Source organism: Lissotriton vulgaris, chromosome 6 (genome assembly GCF_964263255.1).
Source record: "Lissotriton vulgaris chromosome 6, aLisVul1.2, whole genome shotgun sequence".
NCBI classification, from domain to species: Eukaryota; Metazoa; Chordata; class Amphibia; order Caudata; family Salamandridae; genus Lissotriton; species Lissotriton vulgaris.
In genome coordinates this window covers 645,599,436-645,625,356 of record NC_141694.1, presented here as the reverse complement: position 1 = coordinate 645,625,356, position 25,921 = coordinate 645,599,436, and positions in this window count along the sequence as shown.

Here is a 25,921-nt window from a genome sequence, read left to right as displayed (position 1 = left end):
TGAATATTTATTTTTGTTACACGCAGTGTCCCATACTAAATTAAAAGAAAATCTGGTATTGTTTCTTTTCGATCATAGTAATATAGGTTGCTCATTTTGACACATGTATCAGTGGGTTGAGATTCTTAACTTGGATTTTTTCTTGTGCTCTATCTCCTCAGATATTATGCTTCATTGCCAAATCACGGCTTATTCTGTTCATACGTGATGTTCAATACATATCTCAGTTCGCCGTGTTCATGGTGGGTGTATATATATATATATGTTTTAACTGTATATATGGACAATATGTGCTATAATCAATGTTCTTAGCCCCACGGGGATCCACCCCCATTAGAAAGATATCCCTTTGGTAACCAGGATATTTCTGTTTTATAATGTAAATAGTCTATACTATATTACATGCCATAATGTGAGAAAATGTATCACACGATAAAATATAACATCAGGTGTGGTACTGTGTCACGTAGACTCTAGGCAATGTAAATATGTATAAATGCACTAATGTATATATTTTTTAACTTGTTATCACATTGTATATTGTTTGTATTTTTTCCAGCCTTGAAAAAGTCCTTGTGTAGGACGAAACACGTGTTGGTGATCTCTATTTTTGCTGGGAATATCTGTTTTATGGAATTGAAAAAATAAAGACTGAAGAAAACATAATAAGTGGACTATATTTTGAAACTTCCTTTGAAAATCCCCATTGAATATAACCTTGTCATTTGTTTCTTTTGGAATACTCTACTACTAGTAGAGTGTGGTATATTGAGGGTTTATAACTCCTGCCCTAATTATTAGAATTACTAGCCCACAGGAGTGCTGTGAAAAGTTTCTCAAAATTTGTTTGAATTCATGTGACACACATCCAGTGTGTACTGACGGCACCTTTAGGTGGTAGGTGCCTTGAGTCTCTGTAGCACCCTATCGGTTGAAACTTTTCTTATAAGAAATAGATTATTTGATGTGTACTAATTGTAGAAATAACAAGACTGTTTTGCAGAGTGTTGTGCGGACGTTTCCCTTTGGGAACACTACTACCTATCTTTCGTGAGTATCTCAAGAAATGGTAGTGTGTAAACCGGCTGCACAATTTGCAGCACTACCTTGAGGTGACTGCTTTCCATGCCAATAGAAAGTGCTGTATCTTGTCTCCTACCGGACGACTGTGCATTGTAGAGGGTGTGCTAGGGAGGCCTGGGGGGTGGTAGTGGGAGAGGTAAAGGACTTGGCAGAACAATGCTCTTTCTGTCCATACGGCCTGTGGGAGATTCTGCCTTGGTTAGAAGAAGTCTGGGATGCCTGTTGGTCTTGAGGATATGGGTGGTACTAATGATGCTGAAATCCACAACCGTAGTCACAAGTGGGACGAAAGGAGGCATGCGGCTTGTGCAGAGCAGCAGCTAATCCTACAGATGGAGCTGTGACTCATCTGTCCTTTAATCACTCTAGCCCTTCATCCACCTAGTCACTGAACAGGTGGGAGCCATCAAAGGGTATATCCATCAAACTTGATTGGCCATCCCCCAAAAAGCCTGTGCATCATAGCCAAGCATGGCATCCAAGGGCCACTGTAGACCCCATTGATATTCCAACTGAGTCAGTGGTGTCCAATCCACACAGCATTGTGAATTTGACAGTGACCAGGCCATCAGCGTTGGCCTGGATAATGATCACTCGGGCCTCATCAGGGACAATGTGGAGCACATGCGCCACCAAGTCCCACAGCCTGTGGGAATAACATCTCAGAAGACAAGTGGTATTGGCCAAACCCAGGGACATGCTGGTGGAGGGAAAAAAACGTTTTGCTGGATGTGGCCAGCCTCTTGGACTCTCTGTGTAAAGGCAGTGGGGACAGCTCCTGGATTGAAACTCGCTGAAGATGCCTGGTCCACCAAACTTTCAGTAGTGGGATGTGGTGTCAAAAACATGGGATCCCCAAAATCGGGCAATCCAGGCGTGGCACTAAGTGGATCCCTGAACAAGGCTTGGTCTAGGATCCCATGAGAAAGTCCATAAGGGCAATTATTAAAGGAAAGTATTGGCTCTGAGCTTGCTGTCCCGGCTGGAGGATGCCATCAATAAATTAGTTTTCAGTTCCACCAATGGAAGCTGAAAGTTGTAGTGTGTGGTATGACGCAACGATGTAGAGCGTGGCGGCCATTTTAGGCTGATAGTGCGGAGCCTGCGACATAGACAGACATGCTCCAGGCGCTCTTTCTTCTTCTTCACATCTGTCCACAAGAGGTAATATGTATCATGTAGCACGAATAAACAGTATCTTCCTCATAAACGTAATATGCAAATTCGTAATTTCAGAATAACGTATAATTCAGCCAGTAACTATCAGTATAGTAGGTGAAGTACTCCCATATTCGAAGTATCAATATAAAAGTTTCGGTCCATCAATGTGTATCAATGGTAACCGGCCATCAGTCATTCCGCGTGCTAAGGGAAAAGGGAAACCACCACAAGAACCATGGTCAACAGGATCTCCGAAGCCAACCCACCGGACAGAGTCAAGGCAGAGGCAGGAGACACAAGGACACAAACCAAATGGATGCCCAAATCCTCGCCAATGAAGAGATCCACAAATGACGGAAAGAACACATGCTACAGGTGTGGCAGCCTGTCCCACGCGTGCCAAGACAAGCGTTGTCCAGCTTTCCACACCAAATGCATGTACTGCAGAATAATGGGACACTACGAGACAGTGTGCGGCCGCAAGCAGAGAAGACCCACCGTCAAATCCATTGCACAGGAGTCAGATGTGGAAGGGGAAGCAGAAGAAGATGAAGACAAAGTGTTGTGCGTTGAGGAACATTTACTGGGCACTGACTGCAACCGCTCCAAGAAACCACAGTGTGACCTGATCATTGGAGGAGTACAAATAAAGATGGTGGTGGACTCAGGATCCCTGTACACCATAATACAACGCAAGGTATGGGATGATTGCTTCAAACAACACCTGGGACCTCACCTGGAACCACCGGACATTCGACCTGTCACGTTCACGGGAGAACCCATTCCCATGATAGGGTATCGAACATTGAAATTTGAATTCAAGGATCGCAGTGTGGAGTGCAAGCTATACGTGGCAGAAAAGGCCCCTCAGTGCTAGGATGGTTGGACCAAGGTGATCTAGGCATACAACTGAATCCTGGCGTTACTACACAAGTTCTGATGACCAGGCCTGAACAATCGCCAGACGTCACTAGAATGAAGGAGGACTATCCCACAGTGTTCGGTGGCAAGGTTGGAAAATTGACGAAGTCCACGGCCAATATCGAACTTAAAACAGATGCCAAGCCCGTGTGCCACAAAGTGAGAAACATCCCATTGGCAATCAGGGAAATGGTACAATCGGAGCTACAGAGGCTAGAGGACAGTGGCATCATTGAGCCAATAGATAGTGCGGAGTGGTTGGCACCGCTGGTTGTGGCGAAGAAACCCAACAGCAAGGTCCGCCTGTGCATGGACCTGAGAGAACTGAACAAGAACATAATAGTGGAAAGGTTCCCGCTACCAAGGATAGACGAAATGTTGAACGAAGAGAGTGAAATGGTTTTCCACCATCGACCTCGTGTCAGAGTACCATCAAATAGCCTTGCATCCCTCAAGCCGGAAACTGACATCTTTCATAACTCCGTTTGGGTGCTACCAATTCCGCAGGTTGCCGTTTGGACTAGCGTCGGCGGCGGCTGTATTTCAGAAACTTATGCACAAACTGTTCAAGAACACTGAAGGCGTACAGTACTTTCAAGACGACATCTTGATAATGGAAAAGAAAAAGGCAGACCATGATGCAAAACTGTCCACGGTGTTGAAGGTCTTGGAACGTAATGGACTCATGTCAGAATGGGAGAAGTGCCGATTTGGAATGACTTCTGTCACCTACTTGGGCCACGAGATCAGCGATCAGGGCGTCACGCCCAAACATGCCAATGCAAAAGCCATATGTGATGCACCCCCGCCGAAAAGCAAAGAAGAGGTTCGATTGTTCCTAGGAATGGCCTAATTTTATAGGAAATTTGTTCCGCACTTCGCCACAAAGACACACCACTTGCGCCAACTCCTCCGAGACAAGACATCCTTCGTGTGGACGGAGGAGACACAGGAAGAATTCCAGAAGATCAAAGCAGACATTGTAACGACTGTTCCCCTACATGGATTTGATCATCAAGCAAGATCCATACTAATGACAGATGCGAGTGAAAGGGGACTGGGAGCAGTCCTAATGCAGGAAAGGCAGGGAGAAGTGTCCACCATTCGCTTTGCGTCCAGGTCACTGTCGCCGACGGAGCAGAAGTACAGTGTAATAGAAAAAGAGATGTTGGCAACTGTCTGGGCCATGGAGAAGTTTCGCCAGTTCGTTTGGGGCATGAGATTCAGGCTCAGGACAGACCACAAACCTCTGGTCAAAGTACTCACATCGGGTGGACATGCGAGTGCAACCCCGCGCATAGCAAAGATGACCTTAAAATTGTTGGACTACAGGTACGATGTAGAATACATCCCAGGAACAAGAAACAAAGTGGCAGATTACCTCAGTCGAGCCTCTGCCATGGAGGAGGCTACCTGCCGCCCTGAGTCAGCGTGGCCTTCCTGGAGGATCATGAAAGGGTAATAGGAGCGCAGGAGTGGAGAGAAGCATATGAGAATGATTCAGACATCATAAAAGTCAAACAATTCCTACTGCAAGGATCGCAGGAAAAGAGGCACTTGAAGGCCGAACACAGGAAGTTCTTTGAAGAGAGGAGATTAAGTGATTCTTGCCGTTTCCTTGGTACAGCACTTACTCGCCATACTACATGAAGGGGACGTGGGTATTGTGAAAACGAAGCAGAGGGCAAAACAAACGGGTACTGAAGTTCCTCACCGCCACATTCCTGAGGGAAGGGATCCCACGTTCCATCCTGAGTGACAATGGACCTCAGTTCACGTCAGAAAAATGGAATACCTATATAGGAAGGAATGGCATCAAGATCAAACACACGTCGCTATATCACCCCGCCAGCAACGGATTGGCCGAAAGGTTCAATAGGGTTATTATGGGCTCCATACAATGAGCAATAGGAGCAGGAAAAAACAGGGAAAAAGAATTGAGGAGCACCATATGGGCATACGGAATCACCCCAACCAGCACGGGATACAGCCTCTTCAAAATCCTAAGAGGTCGAGATCCTTTCACGAAAGACAATGTTGCTTGGAAGGAACGCACCATCCCGAGTAAATGGTCACCTGCAGTGATCCACTACAACTTGGAAAGAGCACAGAAAATATATACCGAACACTTCAACAAAAGGCGCAACGTGAAGGAAGAGGTGCTAGAGAGAGGAGAGTAAGTCAGAGTCAAATTGGCCCAGTTGAAAAGGAAAGGAGACAGTTAGTCCAGTGCGCCCTTGCAAGAAGTGCAACAAGATACTGCAGTGGACCAAAGCGGAAGACCCGCCGACAGAAGACCCCAATGAGCAACATATTGAGGATCTACCTGAGCGAGAGGAAGGAGCGAATTCAGGAATAATTGAGAGAGAAGTAGAGTCGGAGAAGAGCGACGATCTGGGCAGCCGGGAACACCAGGGAAGCTCCAGCGAAGTACTACAGAGGGAGAGTACTCCGAGTACTGAAAGAAGAGGAACGAGATTTCCCCATGAGCATACGGAGGAAACCTACAGTACCCCGGTGAGACGTACTCGTGCTGGCAGAACTGTGGTAAGAATAGTAAGGTACAGAGACTTTGAGATGGGTGAGCTCAATGAGTGAGCTGGTAATTAGACCTTGAGACATTATTTACTTGTTTTCCCGCCTTACTCTCTTTTGTTGTTCTCTCTGTAAAGAAAGGAGATATGTAGTGTAGTGCTCTAATCGTTGTGGTATGACGCAACGACATAGAGCTGGCGACCATTTTAGGCTGATAGCGCGGAGCCTGCAACATAGACACTTACCTGCAATCACACTTGCTGTGGTCCTTCGGGGTGAGCTCCCCTCCTACAAAGGTTAAGCATATCAGCTGCCCATCAAATCACCATTGCAAAAGATGCACTTTCCTCTGTGGCCGGGTCAGTAGGAGTGACTAAATCAATGTCAATAGAGGTATCATGTTCAGTGGTGTTGCCCAGTCCCTCATACCAGTTCCCTTTGGGAAATGCCGTTGGTGAGATCACAGACCCCGTACTCCACCTCCACATCAAGTTCTCCCATGTCAGGGCAGAAAGCATATCCAGTTGGCACTGGTCTCATAGTTTGACAGCCTCTATGCAGTTCCATCTTGGAGTCATAAAGGACTATGAAACTCTCACACGGCATCAGCAGCACTGTAGGATCAGGCAAGGGCGCTGGGGCCATGGTGGGCCTCGAGACCAGAGATCGTTCAGATTCGCAAGCAGATCCCAAGAGTCATACAGGCATCAGTGGAAAACCTACCTGTCACCAGTAACCCAGTTCAAATAATTCCCAACTACATGGGGCTTAAAGGCTGTTCATAGGAAGCTGGTTGTCTGAAGATGTGGGACATGGCCATGTAGAACTTCTTAAGTTGGCAGGAGATGAATGGGTGCCTGGGAAGTGCAGAGACTGAGTCGGCCTGTCTCCACAGGAGGTGTGTGGGTGCAGGAGCTAGAGGTGTGGAGGCAATCTATCGTCCTATCAGGGATTTGGATGGCTTCGGGTAAGATGGATGACATTTAAATGTTTTTTTTTTCTACTTGGACACACCTGACAAAGATTTGGATTTTGAAGAAAACTCGTCAGGGAAACAGGTCTGGGAGTGGGCTTGTCAATGGCTGCAGGACCGCGAACATTCCAGGAAATGACATGGAGACTTTCAATGTTGTGCCAAAAGGCACTTGACTGCTCTCTTCCAAATCGCCTAAAGGGGCATCGACTGGCAGTCCGATCAGGCCTTGGAGTCATGGCAGGCCCCAAGAGACAGAGTGCTGATCAGTCTCAGACATCTGTCTATGGCATTCAGCTCAAGGTTTGAAACTGGTAAGTTCCTAAGACGAAATAATTCCCTGCACACTAAAACACCGAGGATAAACTGGGCTCGACAAAAGTTGAGAAATATTGGTTGAAAAATGACAGAGGTTGCTCTCCAGATACGCGGCTGTCTGATTGAAAAGAAAGCTATCGATGTTAAAGCACCTGGGTGGTGCTCATAAAGGCACAGTGCACATCACATTGGGTGCAGATGATGTAAATGCAGAGCCATCAACACCATCTACCGGTGTGCAGAGGTACTGTTCTAGATCTTCTGGATCCAGTCTGACTCTTGGGAAATATTCTAGGTAAGGAACCTGTGGTTAGAAGTCTCATCCAGAAGATATGTCACACAACCTTGGGTTGTGGCCTTTATGGGAAAAGGATCTACAGAGTAATAAACACTTGTTTGTCTTGCTTAAGACATGATCAAAACTCACAAGAGGAAAAGTACCCTTCAATGGTGACCACCAGTGGAGGGATTGTGCCAAGTAATTTATAGTGACCACACAGGCCTTTTATCCAGAACTAAGACAGACAAGCATTTGCAATGCAATAGGTCTCACAGTTACGAGAGTTTAAGCTATTGGCTTACCCAATAGCTTAAACTCGCGTAACTGCGAATTTATGTTCATGCGAGTTTATGTTATTGTTCATGACAATGCCTTATATTTAAGTTGTTAAAATGAAAAAACAAATAAAAGGCAATGTTATTTGGAATTTCAATAGTCAAACTTGCGTAAATGCGAGACCTATTGCATTTCAAATGCTTTTTTTAAATTCTAACGGGCACTGCCTCCCTAGGCTCGTAAAGAGGGTCCTCTGTTAGGAGGTGTAGGGTGGCAGATTACAATCCTGAGAGAATACAGCCACATTCTGCAACCGTCGCCTCACTGAGGGCACGAGGCATATCAAGTATGCCCGTCTTTTACACAGGGTTCATGTGTTAACACAGGGGGTGCACCGAGGGCAGCGCCTTAATGCACTGGGTGGTTTGAGTGCTGCGTGTTTAACCATGAGGTTCACTAAGCTCAACGTCTACAAATAATACATATGGGCACACAACGAAAACGATGGCGGTATATACTACTAGACACAAGTTATCGATTGCTCCATGCACTAATGGTGACTATTACTGGGTTTGGGGGGGGTCATGGGCCGTGAGAGGTGGCCACACATGAAGGAGGATGGGGGAGGGAGGGAGGAAGGGAAAGTGAAAGCATGCAATGTGCGTGCTGTGTTCACGCGGGGACAGGAGATGTGCACGCGTACAGAGTGCACATCTCCTTTCCATAGGCGTGCACATCTCCTGTCCCCCTTCGGCAGAGAAACCGACGACTATAGGTTTTGCCAAGGGGAGAAGCGCAGGCTCTGCGTCGCTAGGTGAGGCCTAACAAGAAAGGATATCTCAGTTATAACAGACAACTTCTCCAGGTGGCCAGAGGCTATTCCTACTGTTAACTGAAAATTATATATTTTGAAGGTTTGGACTGTCACTTTGCATTTCAGCAGACAAAGGGTCCCATTTCATATCCAGAACTAATGAAATATTGTGTCAAGTGTTAGGGATAGAACAAAATGTCACATCCACCATAGATTGCAGAGTTTGCGAAAAGTAAGCAGACTGAATTAACAACTTGAGAGACATGAAAAAGGAACTTCATGAGAAGAGATGCTACCACATGTTTTGTAACAATTGCGCTGACAAATACACTCAGCAACAGGAGTGAGCTCATATGAAACCATATTTGGAAACAACATGCCAAGTTGGGTTTATTGGCAAATGCCAACCCGAAACACAACGGAAAAGGAGTAGGAGTTAGCTTCAGATGAGTATGTTAAGGAACTCATGCAAACAAAACAAGAGATGCATGTGCATATACAACAGACCTATGAAAGTCTGAGAACCATAATGAAGTGATGAAATGCAGGTTGGTGACTTGATGAACCACAGACAAGACCAATACCTTCCCCTTCCAACCAGCTGCCTGGGAGGCCATAGCCAAGTAACAGATTAAGTGTCATCCGTAGTGTTTCAGGTACACATCACAAGGTTAGGATACTGATGGGTCCATATATCACAGACAAAGTCTATCACAATAAGGAAAGGTGAAAATGCATCTCAAAAGTACAGGCAGGTCACAAAGGATAGAAAAGAAGCAAGGCAAACACAATTGGCAGCACAAAAAAAGAGGCTTAAAAAATAAAAGCCAAAGATTGGTGGAGTAGACCCCCCCTCAAAAACTTTCTTCTTCCTATTTGCACTATTCATCTGACCAGCAACACTGACTCTACGGCAACCACAATGAAGGCGTGCCACAGAGCTCTTCACTCGGAGCTACCCTATTTAATATTTTCATGTCCCCGTGGGCCGATGTGGTAGAGCTGTTTGGGTGTCAAATCATCTCATATGCTGATGATACCCAATTGCTCCTTACATTTGATGGGTCCCATGCATCTATTGCAAGCTCCTTCAAAGACTATATGCAGGCTAGTTTTTGACTGGATGCAGTACAGCCAACTTAAATGCAATTCAGAAAAGACAGAAATTATCCTGTTTGAATCTCATCTGTCTAATTGATGGGAAGATATTTGCCCCCCTGCATGAACTTTTCCCCCCTCCAGCCACTGTGCTAAAAAATGTAGGGGTGATGTTGTGATTTCCATGCGGCCACAGATCTCAACAGAGATGGGCCAATGCTTCACCATGCTCTGCACTATGAAGAAATTTCTTCTCCTCCTCTGTTTAGAAGTAAGGAGAGTGGTGGTGCATGCATTGATCACTTCACGCCTTGATTGATTGGGGAGACATTGGTGAACTACCTGCAGGTGGTTCAATATGCGGCAGCTAGAATCCTCTTGCATTTCCCTAGGCATTCATCCATTCCTTTTGCTCTGAAGGCTCTCCAAATGTTGCAGGTCACTTCTGGCGCGGATGACTCTGACACCGCTTTGTTCGCCATAAGTTAGCAGGGTATGCTCAGACGTGAGTCCCTTGCTCACTTTGCCACTGGATTCAAACAAGTCTGGCTGAAGACGGCTGTAATGCCAGAAACCGGTCCTAGGAAGCTTGTTTCCGGTCCAGGGAAGGCATGGCTTGGCAGTTCGGGCTGGACTGTTCCCATGAGGCACAGGGTCAGACTGATTTGCATATGTCCATGTCTGAACTGGGGTGGCAGAGTGGGCTAAAGAACGGTGATGGATTAAACCCAGATCTGTTGACTGGGTGTGAGTGTTGGATTTGTTCAGATGCTCCGTCCATCACCACCCCCTTTTGTACCGCTTTGTTCGCCATAAGTTGGCAGGGTATGCTCAGACGTGAGTCCCTTGCTCACTTTGCCACTGAATGTAAGCAAGCCTGGCTGAAGACGGCTGTAATGCCAGAAACGGGTCCTAGGAAGCTTGTTTCGGTCCAGGGAAGGCATGGCTTGGCAGCTCGGGCTGGACTGTTTCCATGAGGCGCAGGGTCAGACTGATTTGCATATGGCCATGTCTGAACTGGGGTGGCAGAGTGGGCTAAAGAACGGTGATGGATTAAACCCAGATCTGTTGACTGGGTGTGAGTGTTTGATTGGTTCAGATGCTCCGTCCATCACCACCCCCTTTTGTACCGCTTTGTGATTTCCATGCGGTCACAGATCTCAACAGGGGTGGGCCAGTGCTTCACCATGCTCCGCGCTATGAAGACATTTCTTCCTCTCCTCCCTTTAGAAGTAAGGAGAGTGGTGGTGCATGCATTGATCACTTCACGCCTTGATTAATCTAACGGAATTGGGGAGACATTGGTGAACTGCCTGCAGGTGGTTCAATATGCGGCAGCTAGGCTCCTCTTGCATTTCCCTAGGCATTCGTCCATTCCTTTTGCTCTGAAGGCTCTCCACTTGTTGCAGACCAGGTAATGGATAGTATTCAAAGCCTTGGTCCTGGTTCATAGGGCAGTGTTCCTGTCCAGTCCGAGCTACTTGGCAAAGACATTTTTACAGTATTGTCCCTCCAGAACATTGCAGTTCTCTTCAGCCTCTCTTTTATCACCTCCCCATTTAAAGCAAGTCCGTAGTGGGGGCAACTACTACTACTGGTAACTACAGAGACTGCTTTCCATAGGAAACTCTAGTCCTGGCTTTTCCAGTGAGTCAGTAAAGTTTGGCAGTGTTTGTGCGACGTTGGGGGTTTTGCCCCACTCAGCGCCGGGACACTCCCCAGAATAGTCGTGCGCTTTACAAATTCCCCAGTCATTCATTCCTTAACATAATCCATCAACACAAGCATTACAGTTATCAACATAGATCTCATCATAACAACAAGATGCAGACAGCAAAAACAGACAACAGCCACCGAACACATCACGTCACTTCTGGCGGGGATGACTCTGACATTGATCCACTAAACATCACCCACTGGCACACAGAGGCACTATCAAGTTTTTCTGGATCCAGTATTTTGCCTGTGGACTATTCTAACATGAGGAATCTGCAGTTAGAAGTCTCTATCAGAAGAACTAGTTACTTATTTACTGTAACAACTTTTCTGGTAGAGACTCTTTCTAACTGTAGATTCCCTACCTTGATAAATTCCCTAGGCACCAGACTGGTAATTGCAGAAAGCCCGAAAGGCCAGAAAGATATCCTTTAACTATGGCCAAAGCAAGGCCTTGCTTAACCAGAGAAAGACAAAACAAAAGAATGTTGGACAACGTCGCATTCAAAGGTTGGCTGTCAAAAAAGGAACACCAGAACACAAATGTCTCCCAGCGTCCAGCTTATACAATTTTAATGCATAAATGGCTGGCTGCCAAAATGACGCCTATGACTTTGGGAAGAAGATTGAAAGACAACAACTGTTGCCATTCAATCTCCAAGAATGGAGGCATTGATTTGCTGCCTTAGGTGCAGGACCTGGCCCTGCTGCTGCAACAGGAGATCCTTCCGAAAGGGCAGCCAGATTGAAGGACTCATGCTCATGGCCAGAAGTTCAAGATACCACACTCTCTATTGTCCGTATAGTGCCCCTACGATGACTTGTGCCTGGTCTTTCCTGAACATTTTCAGTACTCTAGGCAGGAACAGCAAGATATACAGGAGTCCTGACCCTCAGATCAGACAAAAGGAGTCTCACAGGGAAAATTGCCTTTGGTAGCTCCAAAGTGCAGTCTCCCAAGTCCAGGGCAGACAGAAAGTGAGTCGGGTCAAGCATTTTGAACTTGTTCTTCTAGAGGAAGAAGCTCAGAGGGCCAGGATCTAAGATTAGACGAAGGCCTTCATCATTTTTTGGCATCAGAAAATAATGGAAGAAACTACCAGTCACCCTCTGTATTGCTCTCTTGGCTAAGAGAGCCTGAACTTCTCCACGGTGTATGGACAAGTGCTCCTCTAGGAGGTGCTGAGAGTGAGTGGTATGTTTGGGAGTTATAAGAGGAATGGTAGGGAGTAATCAGGTTACCCGATCTGGAGCACCTATTTGTCAGATGTAAAGCTCTTCAACAAGGGGAGGTGGAAGGTGAAACGTCCATTCACCAGGCGATTGGAGCTGCAGAGGGTGAATTAAAGTGGCTCAGCAGAAACTGTCGGAAGGGGTGGGCTAGAATTTAGGCAGCATATTGCCCCTGAGGGTTTGAATGCTGTCGACCTGATCCCCTGCCTCTATTCTCAAAAGAACTGGAAGGCATGCTGTTGAGATATATTCAGACATTGCCTCTGCTGATATTCCCTGCCAAAGCCTAATAAATTGCTGTGGAATGCCAAACCAGGAGAGCAAGGCCCAGGAGGCATGCTGCATCATTGCTCTCTTTAAATGTCTCTAAGATCAAGTCTGCCTTCTCTCCAAAGAGGCAAGATCTCTCAAAGGACTTGTCCATGAAAGATTACTGGACATCATTGGAGAAGCCCTAGAGCAGATGTCTTCAAACGTTTTTGCTCTGACCCCCCCTAAGCATAATGTTTTAATGTCAAGCCCCCCCTCCTAAACTTTAAGGCAAGGATTGAGTGAGTGGGAGGGAAAGGGCTGAGTGTAGGGGGCATGGATTATGAAATCATTTCAGGAGTACCTTTTCAATAGCTCATGAACCACACTAATTATGAGACTTCAAAAACAGCAAATGAATCAAACAAAAACAGGTATTGATCCCAAAATACTGCCCGCTATAATTGAGGTGTTGTGAGCCCCTCGCACTACTGGACCTCAAAGCAACTACACTTGCTGCACAAATGATAACTTCAGCCCTGAGTAGCAGGCTATCTCCTCTGACTCTTATACCCCTTCGCCACTATGCCGGACCATCATTCTATTCTTAAAACATGTCCTTTAAAAATAAAAAGAGCTCCCACATGTGGTCTTCCTTTATCTGGAATGGTGCCCCTGGTCATAATGTTAAAAAATAAACTCCCATGCACCTTTTTTTAAAGTGAAACAGTCATGATTGTGTTTAAGTGAGCCCCTCTGACCCCTGGTTCACTAATGTTAGCTATTGCCTGGCAAAGAGGGCAGTCTCCTCTGCCGTTTGTTAAAAACATGGACTCCCATCTAGACACACACCCTTCTCTGCCATCTCTCTGAGGCCAAACAAAGGTGTGTCCACTGCATTCATTTTTTCCCTCCTATGGGCTATTGCGCTGAGGCCCAAATCAACACTGACAAGTGTATAGTGGGCCCCAATGCAAAGAAGGCTGTTACACTACATCCTCTTACCATCCGTTAATTGATTACTCACTTAATTCCAGGGCCACTGGAATTATACGTTTCTGAGGCAGATGTGTTTTCTGCATTGCTATGGATGTACCACATTTGGTACATAACCCATCATCTGCTGCATAATCTGCAGATTTTAACGAAAAATGTGATTCTAGTTCAAAGGGATCAACAATGACTTAAAACGTGGCTGGCGACATGTTCCAGAGCAGTAGAAGGCCCTTCATAAAGGCTGATTGGTCATCTTGCAGTTGCTTATTGATATATTTGGGTCTTAAATTGGTACTAAAGAGGGATAATATTTCACCTCAGTGTTAACATGCCTAAAAATTAAATAAAGCTAACCACAAAATGTGACATAATATGCTGCATAATTGACTTTTTCTTCCTGCATAATTTGGTCCTCTCTTGCCACATAATTCCAATGGCCCTGCTTAATGCGTCAAAGTGACAATTTTCTTTTTTAGAGGTATTGTAAGGGTGTTATATTTTAGAAAATGCTTACATTAGGGACAGTCTGATAATTTATGACTAAAGGCTATATTGTGTAGGAAAGTGTTTTTATTTCAAACACTGCATGATTTTGCAGCAGCCTATGATAGACTGTGTAATGCAACTTGATTTTATTTTTCAGCGAATCGTTTGCTCATTATTTCATATATAGTTAGCTGACAGCGAAAAAACTAAATACTAGTTAATTATTTTCCTTTAGGCAACTTATTGACATTCAGTAATTATTTTCTTTTAGGCAACTTATTGACACTCAGTGACCTCCTTCACAGCACTTCAGTATGCGTGTAAATGAAGACAGCCAGGAAATGAAGCAGATAAATAAGGCTGCAGTTCAAGGCCATCTCCATTTACATGTAAACCATCCACGGACCCCCAGGAGGGCGCGCCCCACAGTTTGAAGACCTCTACCCTAGAGTGAATTCAGGCGTTGCACCTCAGCACCATGCTGGTCCGATTGCCCTACCCAGACGGTCAGTATTGTCCAAGCCTGAATGAATGGAGTACTTCACTGCCTCCTGGCTGTCTTGAATCAGATGTTGCAGTGTTGGACGTACATCCTCTGGAACAGCTGGCAAAATGCCTGCCAGTCTGTACCACAACTCATTAGAGTACCTCTGCAGGAGGCAGTTGGTGTTTAGAGACCGGAGGACAAGGCAAGGCTGGAAAAGGAGAACATACCTTGGCAAATGTTTTCATGCATTGCAACTGTTTGTCGGGATTGTCCTAAACAAGTTTGGGTTGAGGAGACTAATGGGCTCTCGCACCACCAAGCGAGTTGAGTGTTTTAAGAGGAAATCGATATCCCCGTGGTTGGTCTAAGCCAGCTCGTCACTTCCCTAATGACTGGGGGACAGGATCTTGGCTTTTCCAAGGTTCCCCACAGCATATTTGTGAGGACCGTATTAAGGCTAGCAAAGGTTCTTGAGCAATTTGTGCTGGGTTTTAGACTTTCATCCACATGGTTGTTTTGACCTCTGGGGTAGGTAGGGTGAGATCCGGTACTTCTGCAGCTCCCCTGATCAAGAAGTCAAAGGAGGCGAATTCCTCTGTTGCCATTGCAGGGTTGGGGGAGGAAAGCCCAGTGACTGCAAGGATATCCAGACACTGGCATTCTATAATAAGGGGTATCATCATCACCATTATCGTCATACTGACAGTATGCTTCTGGGTCTGAATGGGTGTAAGGGATGGTCACTGTGCCCTCAGGAATGGCATAGGGTCTCAAAGTCCATCAAAATGTTAGGCTTCATCAACGTTTGGGAGGAATCTCCCAACTATAGACCAAATGGAGACCCGACACCTCTTTAGGGCCCAAAGGCACTCCAGAGGGATCCGGTGGGAAAGATCTTGTCCACGGCCAACTTGAGCTCATGGAGCTTTTGCGGTGGCACCGATGGCCTGTGGTGCATCTGGAAAAGTTGCAAAGTCTGGGAATGACTCAGTGACCTGGAGGTACCTGGGATGTTGTGTGACTCCAATCGTTGTGAGTGGCAGGACTGTGGAGATTTATACTTGGAATTCTTCAGTTTCTTAAATTGTAGGGACTTGCCTGAACTCTGCAACTTCGATGAGGATTGGTTGCACGATCAGCCAGGGATTGAGAGCATGTCCACACCCATGCCTTCACCCAGGACTGCATCTTCTTAGACTTCGTGCATAATTTGGTGGCTTTGCGGTTGCCCTTGCGATTCATCTTCGTTCCGCAGTCACACTATGCAGAGTCATGTTTGGAGCTAAGACACCAAAGAAAGACCTCATGGGTATCTGTCACCAACATCGGACTATGGCATTCCTGACATGCTTAAACTCTGTTGTCCTGAGGGGAGAGATGTCACCAAAAAATCTGGGGAAATCCTGTCAGACTGCTTGAATTCAAAGGAGCCCTGGATCCGCGTCAGTAGGCGCAGAAAGCAAAGAATTGATCTCAGCACACAGAGATGGTGCAGGTATAGTGGTCCCGACGTCACATCTGGGGCGGGACAGGTCTGACGCAGAGCCATACAACATCACCTATCGATGCACGATGCACTTGCTATCAAAAGTTTCCCGACTGGTGCTCGGGAAAATTTATAAGGTGAGAAATCTGTTGTTTGAAGTCTCTATCAGAAAGTTGTGTTACAAACTGGTATTGGTTCTTGTATATCTGACATATTCCATTGACATTTACATAGTTTCATGCCAACACAGAGTGCCGAGGAGAGAGAAAAAGGACTGTTTACCATCTTTATTTGGAGGAAAAAGCTTGGTCTTTGGCTCAGATTTATATAAGTGTAAGGGGGAAGGAAACTGTACCCACATTCTTGCTGTACGATGGGTAGATGCAACAAATTTTAAGGATCCAATAGTAGTAATAGATGGCTGTACCTCTCCCCTCAGTTACTGGTCCCATGCACAATCGCAGCAGTAAAGAATTTTTAGATGGCAGATGAGTTAGTATCCATAGCCACTACAAAGACCCATACTATAAAAATATGTTGCTAATTATGGCAAGGAATGATGTATACCAGTAACCTTTACAATTCGACAACTAGTATGGAACGAGAATTGTCTGTATCTGAAAAGAGCTATACACTTGTTGTGAGCTGCTTTGAACCAGTACCACTAGAGATTAAGAAACAAGGAACAATGTCAATGCAAAGCAATGATGCTATTACATATGCGTATGACTTGAATGTTTGGCCATCGAATACCTACAAGGTTAATGGAGCAGTCACTCAAATATTTTAATATTGGTTATCTATACGCACCTGTAGCATTCAGTTTTGCTATGTATAATATGTCTGACAAATGTACACATTTGCAAGGAACAAGGGAAGAAGAGCTACTTGTATTGTTACAGAAAATACCTGAAAAACAGAGTGAAACTGGAAGAGGGAAAAGGGATTTTTGTAATGGACGCAATACAGGTGGGGTAATTAGCAATTCAATAGGTCTCGTAAGTAAAAATAAAAGACTACATTTAGCCAAGGCATGGGGAAACAGCAGACAATCAGTTGTCTAAAAGCTACCGACAATTGGATCATTAGCAAAGAACTGCGAATGTTTACCAGGAAACATTAGACAATACAATACACTTACCACAAAGTATAGCTGGCATGGATACTGCTATCAGGGAGTGGAGAAGCGAAATGAATATAGGCAAGCATTGCCTCTTCACTCTTCATCATATGGCAACATGGGTGAGTGCAAAGATGTGGAGGATTGCTTTGGGCAGGATTGACGCCGTTGTTAATGTCTGCCCCGCCAGTTGCAACAAATGCATCACAGGAAAACACCAATAAATGCTGACCAATTATATTTAGCTACTATTAACTCACCAGTATATATGAATCAGGTGACTGACTTATTGCAGCCACTATAGCCAGTCATGATGGTCAGACATCTCAACACATGGATGCCCAACTCAATTTGAGGTGGGGGGATATTCATGTTTTTTTTTGAGGGGAGGCGCACACTTGGCCTGAAGTATTCTTTTAAGGGAGAGGGGCACGTGGTCCCCCTCACAGAATAACTTTTCGTCCCGGGGACCCTATTTAAGTAATAGGGGAGGGGACTCGGAGTACCGTTTTTGTTATCCGTCATGTTTGACGATGAACTAACATTCTCAGCTCATGCTAATGCCACCGTCTCGTCATCTTTTTTACTACACACTAAGAATGATTAAGAAACTCCTACCCTTTCTTCAACCCAGCGCAGGTAAAACCCAGATTAGCACCCTTGTCATGTCCAAAATTAACTATTGATCTGTGACGCACTGTTCTCTCGAGAAAAGTGTCTCCCCAGAGCACTCGCTGCCAAATGTTCAATAAAGATTCAAAAGCGTATAAATAGTTTCAAGAAATCTTCTTTACTTGTTCATTTCAATTTCATTTCATGATTCGTATCATAATTTATAAATGTTCAACTCATTGGCCCAATGCATTTCGGGCTAAGCCCTTCTTCGGGGGCCCTGTACAATTCTGCAAAGATAGTGGAGTACAGTTTCAAAAGCAAAATTCATAATTCATAATAATGTCAAGTTATGCAATTTCAAACATTTATCAACTCTTCTACACATGCAACAGAGGAGGGATTTCAGTGTGGATATTAGTTAATTAAAAAGAGGTCGCTTAAAGTAATGGAAAACTGTTCTCTATGAACTGCAGGTTGGTATTACATGATTGTGCAAATAAACTGGGGGATGCAATGGTGAGGGGTGTCGACAACTGTGGTGCTTGGAAAGTGCTCTCAACAACGTGGTGATCAAACCTGTAATGGCGTGTTGTTCACCGCACTGGTCTCGGAAAAAAGTCTGCAACGTGAAAAATAGAAAACGTCAGGAGACGTGTCCATACAATAGCGTGTGCCGGTTTAGTCTATCTGGGTTCGCTTCTAGTCACTAATGCTAAGAGGCTTACCGGGTAAAGTGTTTTCGGCGTGTCCTCGAAGGAGTCCGGTTGAAGAGTGAACGCTCAGGCGGTGTTCCGCATTCTAAATGCGAGTCTGAGTCACGTGACTCGTATGATGTAAGGACGGTGCTGATTCGCGGAGGCGATTTCTGCTAGGGTGAATACTATGGGCTGACACGTGGTCACGTGTCAAAACAATCGGCTTGCCGAAAGTTTTGGTGTTCAGTATTGACCGTTACGTACTGACAGTCTATCTTACCTAATCGAGGGTATTTAGCACAAAATGTGATGCGGGATGTTCCAAAGTGAATAATTTCTGTTGGCTAACGTGTGGTCGCAAGTGTTGAATTGTATGGATCATAGTGTCTTAGGCGTACGATGGGCGGTGGATGAGTTTGATAAAATGTGACCAAATCAACTATGTCTACGGAGGTCATGATGAGGATAAGATGAAAACGTACGATGGGCGGTGGATGAATATGATAAAATGTGACAAAATTAACTATGTCTACGGGGGTCATGATGAGGATAAGATGGAAACCAAAGATAATGTGAACACATTTCCTAAAAATTCAAAACATAAACATTCATAACATAAACATGAAGAAAAGGTAATAATATTCCATCCAACTTTTGATTCATTTGTAAATGTTAGTCTATAGATAACAACTAAATTCCAAGCGTTCATTAAGCCCTCTTGGAGCTGTCGATGATAGTCTATTGATCCAGTAAAGTTCTCGTCTTAGAAGGTGTTGGTCATTGTCTCTTCCTGGAAGTAGTGGTACCATTTCTAAAATACAGAACTTGAGTTGACTTGGATTGTGTTGATGGTCGTTAAAGTGTACTGCTACAGTGGATTTGGTGGATTTGAGTCGAATGTTGCTGCGATGTTCTGTTAGTCTGGTTTTTATTTTTCCAGACGTTTTGCCCACATAGGGGAGTCCACATGGACATTTCAGCATGTAGACTAAGTTAGTACTGTCGCAAGTGCCATTCACTTTAAGTTTGATTTTGCTTCCACTCGATGGATGGTTGATTTCATTCCCTTTGATGATTGAATTACAGTTTCCGCAATTGTAGCAAGCTAATGTACCTTTGTATGAAGTTGAGAGCTCTGTAGATTTGGGTTTCAACAATTCCTTTAGATTTCTCGTTCTTTCATATGCGAATCTAGGATTTGAGGAAACAATTCCCTTGAAGTCTTCTTCCAGGGCCAATAACGGCCAGTGTTTTAAAATAGTTTTTTTGATATTGTAACTCCTTGTGGAATATTTTGAGATGAACACTGATCTCTGCTCCTCCCTTGAAGTGGATGGTGTCAAGAGTTGTTGTCTGTTCATTTGTTTTATCCTGTCTACAGCTGGTTCCAGTATGGCTTCTGGGTATCCTGGATCCTTGAATTTCTTGATCATGTTTTCCTTTTGCTCTTCATATAGTTGCTGAGAGGAGGCAATGCGTTTTACGCGTAGCAATTGAGAGTAAGGAAGGTGATTTTTTAATGGAGGTTGGTGAAAACTTTGATAGTGCAAAAGATTGTTTTGTTTAGCCCGAAATGCATTGGGCCAATGAGTTGAACATTTATAAATCATGAGACGAATCATGAAATGAAATTGAAATGAACAAGTAAAGAAGATTTCTTGAAACTATTTTTACGCTTTTAAATCTTTATTGAACATTTGGCAGCGAGTGCTCTGGGGAGACACTTTTCTCGAGAGAACAGTGCGTCACAGATCTTCTCTAACCCGAGTACAGAGGGTTTAACCCCACGGGCACCACCCACCTAAGAAGAACTTCTCAAGTATACTCAGATTACTCAAGGAGTGCGTATCCCAACCACCAGATTTGGATTGGCAAAATTAACTATTGCAACAGCCTGCTCTTGAATGCCCAGAAAAAGATCACAAACTACAGATGGTGCAGAATGGCGCTGCAAGGTTAATAACAAGTACCCCCAAGTACAAATCGATCTCCCTGGTGGTGCAAAACCTTCACTGGCTACCAATCGCAAGTCGCATAAAATTGAAGGCCCTCTGCATTGCCTTCAAGGCCATTCACAACACCGGACCGGACTTTCTAAAGAAAGCCTTCTGTGCTCACCTGCCAAGCAGAACCCTACGTTCCTCAACTGCCAACCTCCTTATGATTCCCCGCACAAATAAGGTTTCCTGGTGCGACAAAAGATACTCTGTTGCTACGGCCAGACTATGGAATACCCTCCTCCAGCAAATTAAATCTTGCCCAACCCTATTTGTGACGTAAATATATAATTTACTCTCTTAATTTCTATGCAAGTAAGTACTTAATCAAAAATAACTCAAATCGGAAAGAAAGAACCAGAGTCCGTGGTGTTAGAGTTCTTAGGGGTTTTATTCCTCAAAAAGGAATGGTCAGGACCATAATATCATGTTCTTCCCACCGCAGGGGTGGAAGAAGGGATAGAGCGCTACATTTTATTGACAGTACATAGCTTATATACTTAATTCATGTCATAGGAAACAGTATAGTAGGCGTAACAGCTGAGAGAAGACAAGATAACAGTATACACGTGTTACTAGTACGTAATCAGAAGGCGTGGACTAGGCGTGAACTGGAGGTGTGTGCTAGAAACGTCACAGATGGGTGTCACAAAGGGGTGGCACTAACAGAAATGTTGCAATGTCAGCAGAAATCGGAAGCTTGGATGCGCGCGCAGCTGCATGACGTGTGATAGACGTGAAACTGGAGGGGTGCAGGGGACTTGACATTTACACTGACAGAAAGAGACAGAAGTCTGGCATGTCAGATCAACTTGTACTTCTATCATATCTGATATCTGATGTTTAGGAACCATATTATCTGGACGGAAAGGTCTCTAGGGCAGAAGCTATTCTATACTAGCTGTGGATGCGTGTATAAGCGCCTAAGTGTCTGCATGAGAAGCGTGGGGGCACGGGGCCTTCCATGGAAGCATGGTAACAGAAGCTATGAATTACTTGCACTGAGACAGGTCGGCCCTTTGGCTCTGCAGCTGGGGAGGATGTTTACTGAAGCTAGTAGGCAGGAATGCATTTTCGAAGAGCGGAACAGATAACTCGAAGGTTATAGTCAGTCTTGGCAGAAAGCAGGCTGAGCTGAGCGCGAGGGGCCGCGCTGGAAGTAAGTCAGAGTTCACGGATACAGAGGCAGCCTGGGCTGAGGCTGTCAGAGTCAGAAGCCAGAAGCCAGAAAAGAGGCTCGATGGCAGAAATTCAGGGCCTACTTTGCCAGAGCAGGAAAACATGTAAAATACACTACAAAAAGACGTTGGCATAGCATACTTAGGAACGGACTATTCAATCCATTCAGGGTGGATCTGAAAGAGGACAAGTTAACGTTGGACGCAAATGTATTTGCGTCTTCATAGCTGACACAGGAGGGAAGTTACATGCACTTTAAGCTGGTACATGGAGTCGGTGGGGTACGCGCTAGGGAACACAACTTGACCATAAAATTTATATTTCCTCATTCCCTCCTTGTTCCCTACGGACCCTTCATGATATATCGATCCTCATGAATCGATCAGTTTGTTCTTGTAACATCATTTGTTCTTCTTTCTTTCGTTTACGTTTTGAGAGAAAACTGGAATGTTCAATACAAGAGGTGGCACACAGTCCACAAATCGCTGGCCCGCACTGCAGGCACAGGCAGCAACTGAATACTAGGACTAGGCCAATGCCTAGGAAGGATAGGATCTTCCATCCCCAAGCGGTTAACGTTGTCCAGAACCAACCGGACCAAGTCCAGGTGCCTGGATTCTGATGTATCTGATTTGCAATTTTATGGAGACGTGTAATAGCTTGATATACAGATGGTGCGTTTTGTGGTATGAAAACACAGCAACTTGACCCGATGACCTTACAAGCTCCACCTCTATCTGCCAAGATGACGTCAATAACAAGACGATTCTGAAGGACAACAACCCGCATGGCGGACTGCTCTTCTGTTAAGTTACCTAGGGCGGAGGCAGTTTCATTCACTACTGCTTCAAGTGTTCTAGTTAATCTGCGTATTAATTTACTATTTTGAACTGGTCCTAAGAAGAAAAAGAATCCTTTATTAAAATCGGTGTACTGTTCCCATGCCGTTTCTGTGTAGTCGACAAGTGGGATATCTCTTCTGGGTCTATTCTTTACTAGATTTGTATTTCTGTGGTAATCAGGAGGAGCTAGGAAAACAGGTGGCAGAAGGAATGCTATATAACAGGTACCATCCCAATCTGGAGGTAGACGTATGTATGCGGTATGACCACAAACAAAATAGGAATGACTGATAGCTTTAAAAGACGATTTTCCATGATCACTGAATTCGACCACAGTAGTGCATTTACTATGACCTAAGTGTACTGAACCTTTCTTCCTGATACATAATTCACCAGTGACTGGCAATACTGACATAGTGGGTATAACAGGTGTGGCTTCGGATTCAACAGTAAGAATCATAAGGCTAATTGTATAATTACCTAATCCATACACTTCATTTTCTAGATCAGTTCCTATTCTAGTGGGGAGTCCCTCCTTATCAGGGTAACAGACGTCGAGCAGGACCAAGTTCAGGTTTCCCCAAACCCAGCCCCCGTCGAAAACAGCAATATCAGGATCTAAGGAATTAATTATTTTGAACCATGCACCACAGGAGCCATTGTGAGTGAACGGGTACGGAAAGAGGGGCAGAGCTCCCTTGTAATTCTGGTAGGGAGGGAGTCGGCCACATATCCAGCAGTCTGTAGCATTGTTAGTTTGATGGGAATGGTGTAGCATACTAATGAATGTGTTGTTGCGCAGCGCAAGTCTGTAGGAGAGTTCGTGTGGAGGTAACTCGCCAAAAGTGTGTTCAGCAGAGACATTGTAAGCAGATTGTTCACGCCTGAAAATAGGGTAGTAGATAGGGAGAAGTATACTGGCAACTATGATCAGAAGACTTAGAAAAAACATTATTAACAATGTCACTATACAGTGACTACGCAGTGATTTACAGTATGTACATTTCTTGAATTCTCTCTCTCTATCTCGATCTAGGGGATACATGTCAGAAACTATTTAACCGATTCACCTAGGGGAGGACTTAAACAATTAAACTGTCTGACTTGCTAGATCGGAGTTTCGATCGGTACTCCTCTTGGGGAGTTTTTTCTCGTTCAGATACTGTAAAGTCTTTTGGCTCAACACAGTCTTTGGTGGGGGTGGACGAGTCTCGGTCTGGTTTCAGTTCATGGAATTTTTTCACATGACTCGTATGGACCCACCCCTTTCTCCCTTCGATCTTCACGGCGGTCCTCGTGGTGAGAAGGACGGTCTTCGGCGATTTCCAGCGGGACTCCAACGGACTCTTTCTATCAAAATTTCGCACCAATACTAGGTCCCCAGGACGGACATCATGTGGCTTTACATCAGTGTTGTCAGGGAAGGCTGCGGCAACCTGTGAACGACATGATTGGAGTGCAGACATCAAGGAGGCAAGGTAATCTGTCAGCATATTGCAATCAACATCAGTAATTTTTTTTGGAATGGGCGTCCCCCACATATTCGGTGGTCTACCAAAAACCACCTCGTATGGGGATAGCCCTGATCTCGAATGGGCAACCATTCTCATATAGAATAGTGCCACTGGCAGGGCGACTATCCAGTCGACCCCTTTCTCTTTACATATTTTAGCAAGTCGTGTTTTTAATGTCTGATTATGCCTCTCTACAAGGCCTGCGGCTTCGGGATGTCGGACACAATGGAATTTCCACTGGTATCCTAGCAATAAAGAAACTTCTTTCATTAATGCGGATGAGAATGGCTGACCGTTATCTGAGTACACGACACGAGGCAAGCCGTACCGTGGGAAGAATTCACGAACCAACTGCCTGGCAGTGGTCGGAGCAGTGTAATCTGGGACTGGGTATGCTTCGGTCCAGCGGGACAGAGCACAAACAACTACGAGAACATATTTAAATCCTCGACAACGGTCCATCTGGATATAATCCATCTGGAGGACTTCAAAAGGGTGATCGGGAGGATGAAATCCACCTTGCTCTACAGGGACGCTTTTACCTGGATTGAACTGACAACAGATCATGCAAGTACGCACTTTCTGTTTCGCTGCTGCTCGTAAGTGTTTATTGTTCCAAAGATTTTGTAAACTGTCTAACATCGCTTTCTCTCCTAGATGTGCTGGACTATGTGCTGTATTAATCATGACTTGAACCATAGAGTCAGGGAGAAACCATGTAGATTTTCCCTGTTGCTATGTTATGTTTCAGAACTGGACATTCATGTACGTAGTGACCTGGCTGCTTGCAATAATTGCACGTTCCTTTAACGGGAGCTGTAGTGTGACTTGTCTGGGTCCCACCCTTTCTTTGACCGTCGGCTGGGACCGTCTGAGCTACTAACATTTTCATCTTTGTGTCTTTCATGCGCTTCTGTTCTTGATCCTGTTCTTCTCTAATTCTATTCTGATGGTATTGTAACATTTGTAACATCTGGGATGGCGTATTTGCCTGCCAAGTACTTTCAACTTTGTACACTCGGTTTTTAACTAATGGTAGGGAGTTCTCGACTAGTTTTGATACAAAAAGGTGTGGGTACGATTCGCTACTTGGTTTTAGGCCACTATTAATAATGAAACATTTCTCGAATCTTGAATAGAAGTCACTAGTATCTTCATCATGTTTCTGTTTACAGGACGAGATGGCGTCCCAATCTTCCTTTCTAGTTGTCAATAATCTTGGCAGGACCTGTACTATCAAACCGGGTAATGCTTTAGTCTTATCCCCAAGGCCTACCCCTGGGACACGTTTGCTTTCTTCGTCTTCTATTTCTGCCCATGCAATCTTTTTGTCCCCCACCTCCCATTCTTTTTCCTTTAATTTCTCGTAAATGCCCGTGGGCAGCAGTACCTTTAACATTTTCATGATATCCTCATACGTGTAATCCCCCATCAGTAACATGTCTTTAAGCTCTCTGTGAAAACCTGCAGGGTCTTTATCATGACACGGGACTAGTTTCTTCATTTCTAACAGTTCTAACTTAGTCAGTGGCGTGTGTACATATACACGTTTCAAGAGGTGATCCGCACCCATAACTGGGTGTACTTCTCGTAAGGGGTTCTGGCTTTCAATGCCACTCCCGCATTGCATGTGGTACATTTTCCTTTCTGGAGGCGGGGCGGGAACATATTCAGAGCTTACGAAAGTGTTATATTTATGTCGTTGTTCTAGAATTATTTGTATTAACTTGGTACTGAAACCTCTCCATCTATCCATGAGTAGTGCTTCTAATGTTTCGTGTAAGGGACCTGGATCAGAATGTTGGTTTCTGTATTTCGTGAGGAGGTGCTGCATCATGTATACACCT